The sequence below is a fragment of the Phodopus roborovskii genome, unplaced genomic scaffold (genome assembly GCF_943737965.1).
Source record: "Phodopus roborovskii unplaced genomic scaffold, PHOROB, whole genome shotgun sequence".
Taxonomy (NCBI): Eukaryota; Metazoa; Chordata; class Mammalia; order Rodentia; family Cricetidae; genus Phodopus; species Phodopus roborovskii.
The window spans coordinates 32,213,605-32,227,335 of NW_026126470.1; the positions used below are offsets into that span (position 1 = coordinate 32,213,605).

The 13,731-nt window shown below is 43.7% G+C and overlaps 1 protein-coding gene across 1 annotated transcript in view; it reads right to left on the reverse strand.

Annotated features, from left to right (window-relative positions):
* The window catches only part of Dscam (DS cell adhesion molecule), a gene marked incomplete at its 5' end in the record, with an annotated part of 506,420 nt that overhangs the window by 193,014 nt on the left and 299,675 nt on the right, over positions 1–13,731 (reverse strand). The window lies entirely within an intron of this gene.

Genomic DNA, 13,731 nt, shown 5'->3' on the forward strand with positions numbered 1-13,731 from the left:
CGTTTTAATTTACTAACAGGCCCATGGCAAGGTGCCTGAGTTGTTGGAATGTGTCACGCTGTCATCCTGGCCAATCAGAGACCCAGCTACACAGTATAGAAGGGGCTTTCATAATTTAATCCCTCCATAAACTGTTTCTTGTGTTCCCGCCTCAAGACCACGCCTCCTTGTCACCTTCTTTGATGACCTAGGAGGCTCTTTACATTGTAGACTACTCAAAGTAGAGCCAGAGGGACCAGTTGGAATGGGCAGGTTATTAACATATTGTCTATAACCTCCCCGCAGATGGGAAAATAGGGCCTCCAACAAGGTGTGCTGTGCTTAGACTTGAAATGAGTTGGCGTTTTCAGGAGGGCTCAAGCCATTTCCATCTGGCTGAGGTTGGAGCCTATCTTGCAAGTCATTGCTGTATTTTTTTTTTTTTTTAAGAAAAAGAAACCTCTCTCATTTTTAATCTGAGGGCTTCAAGATAACATATTATACAAACTAAGATTCTAAAGCTCAAAATGACTTGTGGTGAAAAGACACTATGCCAGATGAATTGATGGAAAGGGACTCAAACAGAAAGCTGATATCCCAGAGGGTCTGTTCATTAATCTATTATAGATTCAGCTCTATTATCAACTCAAAGGAGATGTTAGGGACACAGTTAAGAAGTCCCAGCAAACTTAAGTCCAAATGGACCAAAGACCTCAACACTAATCCAGCCACACTGAACCTCTTAGAAGAGAAAGTAGGAGGTACCCTTGAAGTTATTAGCACAGGAGACCGCTTCCTGAATATAACGCCAGTGGCACAGACACTGAGATTGACAATTAATAAATGAGACCTCCTCAAACAGAGAAGCTTCTGTAAGACAAAAGACACAGTCAGCAAGACAAAATGCCAGCCCACAGACTAGGAAAAGATCTTCACCAACCCCACATCTGACAGAGGGCTGGTTTCCAAAATATACAAAGGACTCAAGAAGCTAGTTACCAAAACACCAAATAATTAAATTAAAAATTGGGGTACAGAACTAAACAGAGAATTCTCAATAGAGGAATATAAAATGGCTGAAAGACACTTAAGAAAGTGCTCAACATCCTTAGCCGTCAGGGAAATGCAAACAAAAACAACTCTGAGATACCGTCTTATACCCATCAGAATGGCTAAAATGAAAAACACCAATGACAGTTTATGCTGGAGAGGATGTGGAGAAAGGGGAACACTCCTCCATTGCTGGTAGGAGTGCAAACTTGTATAGCCACTTTGGAGATGAGTATGGCAGTTCCTCTGGAAAATGGGAACCAGTTTACCTCAAGATCCAGCAATTCTACTCTTAGGCATATACCCAAAGAATGTACATTCATACAACAAGGACATCTGTTCAACTATGTTCATAGCAGCATTATTTGTAATAGTCAGACACATGAAGTAACCTAGATGCCCCTCAACTGAAGAATGGATACAGGAAATGTGGTACATTTGCACAATGGAGTACTACTCATCAGAAAACAAACAAACAAAAAATAAAAAACAATGGAATCATGAAATTCTCAGACAAATGGATGGAACTAGAAGAAACCATCCTAAGTCAAGTAACCTAGCCACAGCATGGACATCAGACATAGAACAAAGGTTTACCAGAATACAATCCACACCTCCAGAGAAGCTAGGAAACAAAGACTCTAAGAAAGACATACATGTTCCCCCAGTGAAGGGGAAAGAGACAGGAGCCCCTGAACAAATTGGGAGCACGAGGGGGGGAGCAGAGGGGATGGAGGTAGGAAAAAGAGGAGGGGAGAAGAGGAGGGGGAGGAAAACATGTAGGATCGGGAAGATTGAATGGGAGATGAATAGAGGAGAGCAAGAAAAGAGACTCATCAATAGAGGGAGCCATTGTAGGTTTAAAGAGAAATCTAGGGAATTGTATAGAGATCCACAAGGATGACCCCAACTAGGAATCTAAGCAATAGTGGGGAGGCTACCTTAAATGTCCTTCCCCTATAATGAGAATGACTACTTTATATGCCATCCTTGCCCTTCCCTTATAATGAGAATGATGGCTACTTTAAACACCATCCTAGAGCCTTCATCCAGTAGCTGATGGAAACAGAAGCAGAGATCCGCAGCTAAACACTGGGCAGAAATCCTGGGAGCCAGTTTCGGGGGGGGGGGGGAGTGACAAACAAAGGGGTCAAGACCATGCTGGGAAAACTCACAGAAACAGCTGGCCTGAGCAAGTGGGAACTCCTGGGCCCCAGTCTGACAGTTGGGGAACCCACATAGGACCTCATCAGGCCCCCTGAATGTGGGTATCAGCAAGGAGGACTGGGCAGTCTATGGGGCCTCTGGCAGCGGAACCAGGAAGTGTCCCTAGTTTGTGAACGGACTTTGGGAGTCCCATGGAGGTTTACTCCCCCATGGAGAGACTCCCTTAGCCTAGACACATGGGGTTGGGCCTAGGTCCTACCCCAAATTACTTGACAGATTTTGACGATCCCTTATGGAAGGCCTCACCCTCCTGGTGAGTGGATGGGAGATGGGATGGGGAGTTGGGGGGGGCATGAAAGGATGGGAGAGAAAAGAAATCGGGACTGATATGTAAAATAAGATTGTTTCTAATTTAAATAAAATTTATTAATAGAAAAAGAAGTCCCAGTAGAGAACCAGGTTCTCAATCTTTCATTCATTTAGTGAAATAATGTTGTTCAGTAGGCACCTGGCATGTGCTTGGCCACCACTGTATGTGATGAGCCCAGTAATAAACATAGCTTATGGGTCTCTGCCAAGTGCAGTATTCATGAAAATGTAGGCAGCAGATAGCAACACAGCAGGGTCATGGCTACTTGGGGACTTGACATTATTACTGTTGCTACTACATTCTCTCAGAAGCAGCTGCCAGCCAGAACTCAGAATTGCAAACACAGCTTACAGCTAGGAGGTTTAATCTTTAGGAGGCTTGAGTTAAATATATATATATATTTGAAACAAGCTTGTTTTACATGTCATTCCCAGTACCCACATCCTCCCATCCTCCCCTGTTTTCTCCACCAAACCCCTCCCGTCCCCTTTTTGCTCCCCAGGGAGGGTGAGGCCTTTTATGGGGAGTCTTCAAGGTCTGTCATATCATTTGGAGCAGGGCCTAGGCCCTCCCCTACGTGTCTAGGCTGAGAGAGTATCCCTCTATGTGGAATGGGCTCCCAAAGTCCATTTGTATACTAGGGATAAATCTACTACCAGAGGCCCCATCAACTGCCCAGTCCTCCTAAATGACACCCACAATCAGGGAGTCTGGGTTTGTGTTATGCTGGTTTCCCAGCTGTCAAGGGGTCCATGAGCTCCTCCTTGTTCAGGTCAGCAGTTTCTGTGGGTTTCTCCAGCCTGGTCTTGACCCATCTTAACCAGAGAAATTTAGAAACAAAAACAGCGGAAGATACCAATAAGCACAGCCAATGTCCAAAGCGTTACAGTTTCCCAGTGTGGGGTCCCGGATTTGGGTCTACAAAGAGCTGGTCTGATGCTAAGGGCAGGGTCTCAGGAGGATACAGCCAGAGGCAGGCAGGTGAGATGTGACAGTAGCAAGGGACTGGGGAAAATACCAAAGGGCCAAGGACACTTGTATTTCCTTACATCTTGTTTACTACGTGTGCAGACAGTATTGACAGTGAATGGGTTTTAAACCTTTCTAATGTAGAGGACTGCACTATTCGACTTTGGTTTCTTACACACACAGAACGCTGGGGGTCATCATACTTAGACGCCGGCCCTTGCTGGAGGCTTGGTGCTTGGTCATCAGACGAGCAGATCGGTTCTCTAAGGTGAGAGCTTTGGAGCTAGGCTGCATAGCTGCCCATCTAGTCTCCGAACCTTGGTTTCCCTGTCTATAAAGTTACAACCAAAGCCCCGAGTCCTTAACCAGTTGCCGTAGTGATTTGATAACCGGAGTTGGCATTCAAGGGAATTTTTTTTTAAATGTTTGATTCAGTTTATATGTCTTTAAGAAGAGAAAGGAAACACACACACACACACACACACACACACACACACACACACACACACACCCTTATTTTCTATCTACTATGGCAAACATGGAAAACATGTAAAGTAAGTGTGTGTGTGTGTGTTCTTATGAGAGTATGTGTGAATATTGGCAGGAGAACATCCTAGACTATTGTTCCTCAAAAGTGTCTTGTCTGCTTTGCAACAGGGCCCTACTTTGGTCTGGAGCTCACCAATTATGGCAGGCTGGTTGGCTGGAGAGCCCAATGGACATCCTCACCAGTGCTGGGATTAGAAGTGTGCCTCAGCATACCTGGTCTGTTTCATGTAGGTATCAGGGATTGAACTCATATCCTTATGCTGGCCAGATAAGCACTTTACTGACACATCTCCCCAGCCCAAGGAAGGCATTTTCACATATCGATTTAATGACAAAACAATAAAGTGCAGAGTGTTAGTAATTGGCAATGGTCCCTTATATACCGGAGGGTTTTAAGACAGGAAAATGATACGTGCCTACTATGTTCCGATAGTAGGGAGAGAGAAAATTAGGTACAGAGGGGGAGCAGCATTTAAATCCACATGAAAACCAAGGCAGGGCATGGGGAGTCTACTCAGGTGGTAAGAGTACTTTCTGCACAAACACGGAGACTCAAATTCTAATCCCCATTGTCCTCATAAACAGCCAGGCATGGCCTTGTGTACATTTGTTACCTCAGTGGTGTGAGTGTGTGTGCATGTGTGTGCTTGCATGTGTGAGTGTGCATGCATGCGTGTGTGTGTGTACGCATGTGCACATGCATGCGTGTGTGTGCATGCGTACGTGCGAGTGTGCATGTGTGCGAGCATGAGCGCGTGTGCACGTGTGTGCAATCACCAGGCATTCCTGGCTGCCCATCTAGTCCCAGGTTCAGTGATGGAGACTCTATCTCAAGGGAATAAGATGGAAAATTGTGGAGTAAGATATCCACCATCCTCCTCTACAAATAGGTTTGTGTACCTGCACAGACATGAACATATGCCATGCATACACACACATACACACACACACAATAAAAATAAAAAAAAAAAAAAACTGAGTGCCTTCCAAAAACCTAAACTACTTCATCAACACATGAAATTATAAGGGGCCCAACTCCAGTTTTGTAAGTGATTTCAGACATGGCTTGAAGCCACACTCCTAAAATGTAGGTCCAGAGGTGTGCATTCAACATGCTGAAAAGCAATACTAAAAGCCGGAGGGATGGCTCAGTGGTTAAGAGTAGTGGCTGCTCTTGCAAATGTTCAGTTCTCAGCAACCACATGGCGGCTCAACACTATCAGTAGCTCCAGTTCCAGGGGATCTGATCGTTTCCTCTAACCCCCATGTCACCAGCACAGATGTGGTACATATACATACACGGAATAACACTCACATACACAAAATAAAATAAATCATATATGTGTGTGTATGTGTGTATCTGTATGTGTATCTGTATCTATACCTAAACCTATAGCTAAACCTATATCAAGAGTCTCACTTATGCATACCACTCAGAAGACAAGCATTCCCTTCGAACACCTTATTTTAAACTGCCGCACCATTCTTGATTGCCCATTAATCACAACGTGATCTAACTAGGTGCTGAGTGACAAGGGATCCTGACGACGGCCTAGTGAAGAACCACAGTGAGGAGCTAAAGGGAGTGAGAAGTCAGGCACATGACGCGTCTGGAGTTGCAGAGCACTGTACTGGAGCATACTGCTCCTGACTGTTGGTTTTTCTGTATGAATCGTAGACTACAACAGAGGCAGAATCGGATATCATGGTTTGTGTATTTAAACAGACAAGAAGTCATATTTAAATGGCAGTGTGTTTAGAAGTCCAGGATAGTTAACATGCAGCGGTTAGGGGAAAGTCCTTCCCCAGACAGTATCACAGTCAGGTTTGCTATCTGACGTCGTGCGGATCACCTGCTACCTCAGAACGGGCCTCCTCTTTAAATCAGATCGACTACCCACACCACTCACTTCACTGCTGCCAGCTCTTGCTTCAGCTAGAGTTACATTTTCAATGGTATAACGATGGACATTGTGTCAAGGGCCCAACACGGAGGTCCTGCATTGGTGAGGTATAAAAAATTAATTCCCAAATTGAGCCAAGTAATATCAACACTAATAAGTAATCATTAATCGTAATCACCACCGTCATCCACCACATCTCTCTTCATAACTCTTCAGAATGCTGAACCACATGATCAGGATATCCTGACTCTTCAACCTAGTTCAGAGTATCTTCCCCTAAGTGAGGCAAAGCTCCCAAATCCCGCTGACAGCAGAGAGCTGGCAATATTACAGGAGTGGGGCTTCTGAGCATGATACACACTGGGTTTTGACATAACCTTTCTGTAAGAAGTATGTAAATAATGGTTAAATGTCACCCATTACCAGGTTTGTATGTTTAGTAAGGTGGGGGCTGAGAACCTTCCACTCTTGCAAATGCCAGCTTCTGCTCTTATTCCTTCTGAACTCAAATTGGGGGATGTTAAATCAAGTTCATCCGTTTCTGTTTTTAGCCCCAACAATTAAAATTGTATTCTGTTTAAGAAGGAGCCCAGCATATTAATGAAAGATCATGGGTTGAGTGCAGGTCAGTGATGAACAATGTGATCTCAACTCAGGGTTTGGTGAGTTGGGTGGAGGGTGTGCATGCTCACAACTTGTAAAATATATGAGGATGGATGCTGGTATTGGGATGGCTTTGTGATGGCTTCTCTTTTGAGACAGGGTTTTACCACTTAGGTAGAGTGACTTGCCACTGACTGAGTTGTGAGATCTATCCGTTTCCCTCACTCCAAATACTAGAGTGACAGGTGCTGGTCCTAATACCCATCCTTCTGTGGTGCTGGGACATCTTTTGTCTCAGTCCTTTTCTTCCTATTTTCTTTCTGTTTTATATACTGCCATTTCTTCTTATGCTTCAGAACACTTTCTTTTCTGTGTGTGTGTGTGTGTGTGTGTGTGTGTGTGTGTGTGTGTGTGTAGCATATATGTGGTAGCCAAGTACATGTAAATGTGAAGAAGTATCTCTTTCAATTTTAATTCATTTAAGGCAGGTCTCTCCTTAATCCTGGAGCTCACCAAGTCATCTAGACAGGCTGGTTACCAAGACCCAGGAGTCTTCCTGTCTCTGCCTCCTCAGTTCTGGGATCACAAGTTTTGAAGCTATAAAACACTGGTCCTCATTTTTGGGCGGCCATCACTTTACCAATGCGCTATTTCCTCAGCACCCCACCCTGCCCTTCAACATCCCATCTCTTTTTGGCGAGGACTGCATCTTCCAAAATCACTCCTATCTTCAAACTCTATTATGTTACAGAGAGGCAATCCCCGTGAACACTGTACCAGGGTTCAATCCCAAATGACACACTGTCTGAATGGCCATGCCCTAAGAGAGCTGCTCAGGGCTTACCCAGACATCTCACTGGCTACTGTCCATGCATGTACCAACTGCAGCTCCAACACAGCCAACAGCATGAGGGTGTTGACCTGCTGGGCTTTCGGCCAAGTGCACCAGCCCAAGGCTGTTCATAGAGACTCTGCAGGCTTTAAATCTCTCTACCGTTAAAATACAGACTCAGTAGGATCTAGTACATAGGATACAACTGAGCCCTGTTCTCATTGCAGGAACCTGCGCTTCAAAAGTCACGTTTATGGCTTATGTGATTTAGCGATATAATGTAGAATCACCCAGGATGACAGGAGACAGATCAGGTTCCTCACATTTTTAATTGCGTAATGATGATGAGAGCGAGCAAGATTTTATGCTCCGAGTAGTGAACCATCCTGAAGTCCTTAAGAATGACTTAAAATAGAGAGTGAGGCACATATGTCTGAGATGTCACAGTTGGGACATAAATAGGAACAGACATGTATAGGCCATCTAACTCCTGGGTTTTTGCATCCACAGGGGAAATGGTGGTAACACATGGCCTGCCTTACATGGAATTCACTCCTCTGGCCTCTGACCAGCCGCTGAATGGGTTCACAGTGACTTAAGCTGTTGGGGTGGGGGGGGGGTGGGGTGCCCCTGCTCCAGGAGAAGGGCACTAGGCCCAGATTTGGGATGCAAAATGAAGGAAGAATGTTGCACCTAAAGGAACTCAGAAGTCAGACAGAAGCACGTGCCCGAAAGCTTGACTCTGTGTGGGCTCTCTCTCTGAGCTGCCCTAGGGCTTCAGGATGAACTGATATTAAACGACACTCAGATGCTGACCTAGAAAAATAAGCAAGGACAGTGAGAGCCAGAAGGGCATCCTCAAGTTCTGCCTGCTGTGGGGGAAGGATGAGGCATCCTAATGCATGGTGGTGGACACCCTTGGGGTTGAGCTACAGGATTTCCTTAACATGTGTCTTGGCATACTTCCAACAGTCCAAACCATGTAAAGCCGCCTAAGATGTTAAAAATCCCTGCTTTCCTCAAAGGTATTCATGACTTAATTAAATAGGATTTGGGGATTCCTTTAAAGAAATTTTGGGGTAAATTTAAAGAAAAATTGGGATATATTTAAATTCTTTGATGCTTGCTCAAGTAAAAAAAACAAAACAAAAAAAAAAACAAAAACAAAAAAACCCCCAAAAAACAAACAAAAAAACCCAAAAAACAAAAACAAAAACCCCCAAAACAACCTACCACTCTGAAAGCCGACTTCCTATATAATCAACCTAGAGGATGCTTAATACAAAAGAGAACATACATCATTAGTAACCATTAAGCTGTGTCTGTGATGCTGCCTGTGCACACTGTACCTTTTCACCTTTGTTTTGCTTATTCTGTACTATGACTGGAAAAGAATTACCATGTGGGCAATCTCTCTTTCATTTTGACCCTTCTGTACCCGAGCTAGCAGTGTCTCGCTAGCTTTCTTAGGAACAGAAAAGGAGGGAAGGATGCTGGGGAGGGAGACACAATTTTGGAGTGTCTCAGACTGTTTCTCATTACCTTAGAGAGGGGAAAAAAAAGTGACTGATGCTCCTGTGTTTGTTTGGATCTTTTTACTTAGCTTCTCCAAGTCCAGTAAGCACTGAAATACCACCTTTATCTGTAATATTTGTAATAAACCAAGTATTTAAGTGGCTCACACTTACAAAGACTGATGTCAGTTAGTGCTCAGGCTGGTATCTGTTTTTGAGCTACCGGATCGGGGGAAAAGGACTATAAAGCTGTCAGCTGGACATGTGCAGCAGAAGGTCAGGAAGGTAGCATCTCTCCCCCAGTCTACTTAAAAAGCTCAAAAATTCAATGGGAGAAAAAAAATATTTAAAGTGTTTTTTAGAAATTTTAAAAAGCTCTTAAGGCACACTGTAGAACTCTAATAAGGAGACACACGGGAACTGGTTTTTTTTTTTTTTTTTTTTTTTTGATGTAAAGAAGGGTGACGATAAGCCGTGTGGTGTCTGGGGATTTAAGACAGTCAAATGCACTCAGAGGAAGAGCAGCTCCACCTTCCAGGGAAATCCCAAGATGCGTGGCACAAAAATGGGATGTTTAGAATACAGTCTCCCAGACGCCCTGTGGGAGACAGGGAGCATGGATGGCTCTCAAAGCAATCTCTTGCCTGTTGTGCAAGGTGTTTCTAGAGCAATGACAAGATTACATTCAAGTGCACAGCATTTCTATGCTTAAAGTGATATTGCGTAGACCACGAGAGGGCAGAGTCGCCCTGGGTGGAGAAGAAGCCCAGCTCTCTTCTAACTCTGCAGAACTCTTCTGATTTGCCCCTGCTAACCCGCATCTTCACTATGGTAACAGAAGCCACCAGATCCCCAACAAATAGGGGAGAGACAACTCCATCATGGTTTACTCATTTACCCAGAAAAGTCTGCTCTGGTGGGTTGGAAAGATTTCTGTGTTTATTTAGATGTACATCCTGTATGCATTGGTCTGGGTGAGTGTTTGTGCAAATAAGTGTGGAGGACAGCTTAGATGCCGTTCCTTAAGTGTCTGAGGCTTGACAGGTTAGCCCAGTGGCCATGGAGCCTCAGGGATCTGTAACCCCTAGCTAGGAGGACAAGCCCATGCCGCCATACCCAGCTCTTATTGGTTTTTGTTTATTGTTGTTGTTTTCATAGGTTTTGGGAATGGAGAACAAATCCTCAGGCTTGAAAGACACGTACTTTACTAACTGAGCCCCTAGATGGAATTCTGATGCACACATACAAAACAAGCACCTAGTGAAACTATGAAAATAGAAGATATTCATTGTCAACCTTGGTAATGGAAGAGAAAACTAAATGAAAATACAGTGTTTACACCAGCTCTGCCTTCAGCAACCAAAAAGGCAGCTGAAAACTGTCCACTTTGTGGGCAGCAACAGAGACCAACACAGGAATTTTGAAGACTGATCAAAATCAGTTAAACTCCATGATCTACGAATTCTACTTTTATTCCTAAATTTCTGTGGATACTAGGCAAGACATAGCTACAGGACACCCACACCAGCATGTATTCCAGAGAGGTGGAGCCATGGGGACCTGATTAGTCTTTGCATTTTTTGTCATATATATTTGCCTGACAGTGGGAGTTAAAGGCACAGAATTTTGTTTAAAATAAACATTTCCTACATTTAAACATGTGTGTAAGAGTGACGCCAATGTTACTGGAATTTTCAAAAACAAGTTAAAAGAGAACAAGATAGGGGCTTTGCCTGGACAGATGGCAGCAGTGTGGACCACACACAAAGTTGACAAAACGAAACACAAATCCCAGTAGGCAGCACTGTCAGGGGCTTTGTCCATGACTTCCAAACCATGGCCGCACAGCTGGCTATGCCTTCCAACAAAGAGGCCCATCCTGCACGGTAGAGGTGGCCCTCTCCTGTCCCTCTTCAACATCAGTAAATGGCCGGAGGGCTATGTCTCTTTGAGTGTGTGCTCACAAAGGAAAAGAGCTGTTGAGCTCTGCAGCACAAAACACAGCTGATCAATGTGATGTTAGAGATGGCCTCTCAGGAATGCATAGGCTCCCTGTTTCATGTAGGGACTTGACTGGTTTCTCTGGACAGAGGCGAGAGCTGCTGAGGGCTGCCCTGCAGAGGGAAACTGGTCCTGGAAGAAGGGGAAGTTATACCCAGCATGGGGAAGTGTTATGGATATGCACATCCACGTAGAAAGAGAGAGGACCAGGAGTGCAGAAGGCTGAGCCTGGAAGCCCCAGGGTGCAACCTGTAGCATGAGAAGCATCATCGGAGGCTGGACTCCACAGCTCCAAGTTCATCAACATCCCAAAGAGGCTACTATGATATCTAGGTATATGTATAAAGGCATATATTAGATATAGTACTTAATGCTTGTTGATACATGAATGCAATATACACATCCATGATGGTATATTCTACCATTTGTGTTTTTACCACATTAATATATCCTCATATTTACAACTAAAAGTAATATAACTATCACTGGCCCATGTTTACATAAACTACATTATTTTCATTGAACTTATATATCTGGGTAGTTATTTATATATTATATGAAGTATATATATATATGTATATATATACACACACATACATACATACATACATATGTACATACAAACCATCATACTGACTTAAAATATCATTATCAGGGACTGGAGAGATGGTTCAGTGGCTCAAAGTACCAACTGTTCTTGCAAAGGACCTGAGTTCAGTTCCTACTACGAATGTTGGGTAGGTCACAACTGCCTGTAACCCTAGCTCAAGGGGAATGTGAGGCCTTAGCTTTTGCTGGTACCCATACTCAAATTCACACATGGATACAAGGCTACAAGTGCATGTGTGCGCACGCGTGCACACACACACACACACACACACACACACAGAGAGAGAGAGAGAGAGAGAGAGAGAGAGAGAGAGAGATACATGCACACATTATACACACACACAAACAATTAAGGGTAAAATAAATCTTCAAAAACAAGTAAATAATATATCCTCACCAGAACATGATGATCAGTACCACCTGGAGGCTTTCCAGTTTGTATGCACACATGACCATAGGCATGTGCATACACATGTATGCTTGCACAGATATATGTACACATGCATATTTGCAGAAATTGTGACTTTTTACAAGGAAAACATAATTTTACTCATTTTATTTTTTCCTGTCTCATTACTAATTGCTTCCTACAAATTTCCCATGTTCAGCAAGTATACCAAATATTGCAAAACATTTCTCCTATACCCAAGAATTTTCACTAAATTTGACATCATAGTGGTCTCCTTGCTTCTGTCTAAGGGAAAGCACTTGGAGATGGTTTTATTAAAAACATTCAATCAAGCGTTTCCTTGAAAGATACCTGCTTTCTCTTTTAGAATAGAGGCAGCAAATCATAAGTAAAACAGCCTCAGGGAGGAAGTCTGATAAAAGGAGGTGTGTAAGTAGCATCCTGAGCTCAGCTCTCAAACCCTACACTGACCAAATCAGGTCTGTGGTGGATGCTCTGAGCAGACCTCCACAAGCTGAAGAACTGCAGCCATTCACTCTAACACATGCAATCCTTCCCTGTGGAGTTAGAAAGTGAATCTGGACAGTCCTATCCCATCAGCCCATTGAGACACCATCACAGTACTGGTTTAAAGGCTAGTCCAAATCCCCGTTTGTGACACTAAGTTACCACAGACCATACATTTAATATGTAACGTTTATGTTGCCACCCACCATTGTTTCTTCTGTATTCATTATAACATAAACTATGCATCCCCTATGTATCTGTTGGAAAAATCAATGCAAACACTTAACTGATACTATTTTTCTGTCACACACAAAGACCTCTGCAACAGTACTGAAAGATAAAATAACCTGAAAATGCTAAGCTTTCTATAAAAGATACCATGAGTCTCTCTGGCAACTAAAGAGACAGCAGAACCTTGCAGAAGAATGTGGCAGCTGTCAAGAGAATAGTTTCAGGCCAACAAAGCTGAGTCTGGACACTTGTATCAATTGGTAATGTTCAGAGTAAGTCAGCAAATGAGCAACTGTCAGAGATCTTGAAGGCCATCTGCCAATGTTGTTTCTGTAGGCCTGGGCCACATGACTACAGTTGTCAGAGGTTCTGACAAATGACATCATTAGAAGGTGACATTTCAGCTTTCCGGACCCTGGCTGGCCTTGACTTCTACATCTTGCTGCTCCTGTCTTCTGAGTGTTGTGATTATAATAATTCACTACCATGCCAGGCTCAGCACGGTCATTGCTGGTGATGGTGAGTGTGTGTGTGTGTGTGTGTTATATGTGCTATGTGCACGTATGAGGAGACCAGAAGATGTCACGTCCCACTATATCATTCCCCACCTTTACCCCAGAGGTAATGCCTTCCAGAGAACTGTAGCTATCTGGACAGGCATCAAGCCCCAATGATCCTATCTCTATCCTACAACACGAGGGTTATATTACAGGAGTGTGCACCCATGCCCAGGTATTTATTTGGGTGCTGGGGATTCAAACTCAGGTTCTCATGTGTGCACAGCAAATGCTTTTACATACTGACCTATCTATCCTCTACTCATGTCCCAACTTTAATTTTCTCTCTCCTGTCATCTCAGATTGGGTCCCCATGTTGTTCTTACTCTAGTTTCTGTTGTTGATTTGAAACAGGGTCTCATTCTATAAACCAGGCTGCCCTTTGACTCAGAGCCTCATCCTCCTGCCTCGGCCAGGTTCTACATTTTTAGAAAACAATATTCTTGGCTTTTATGGAAACTTCTTCATAGGCCCTTTGGT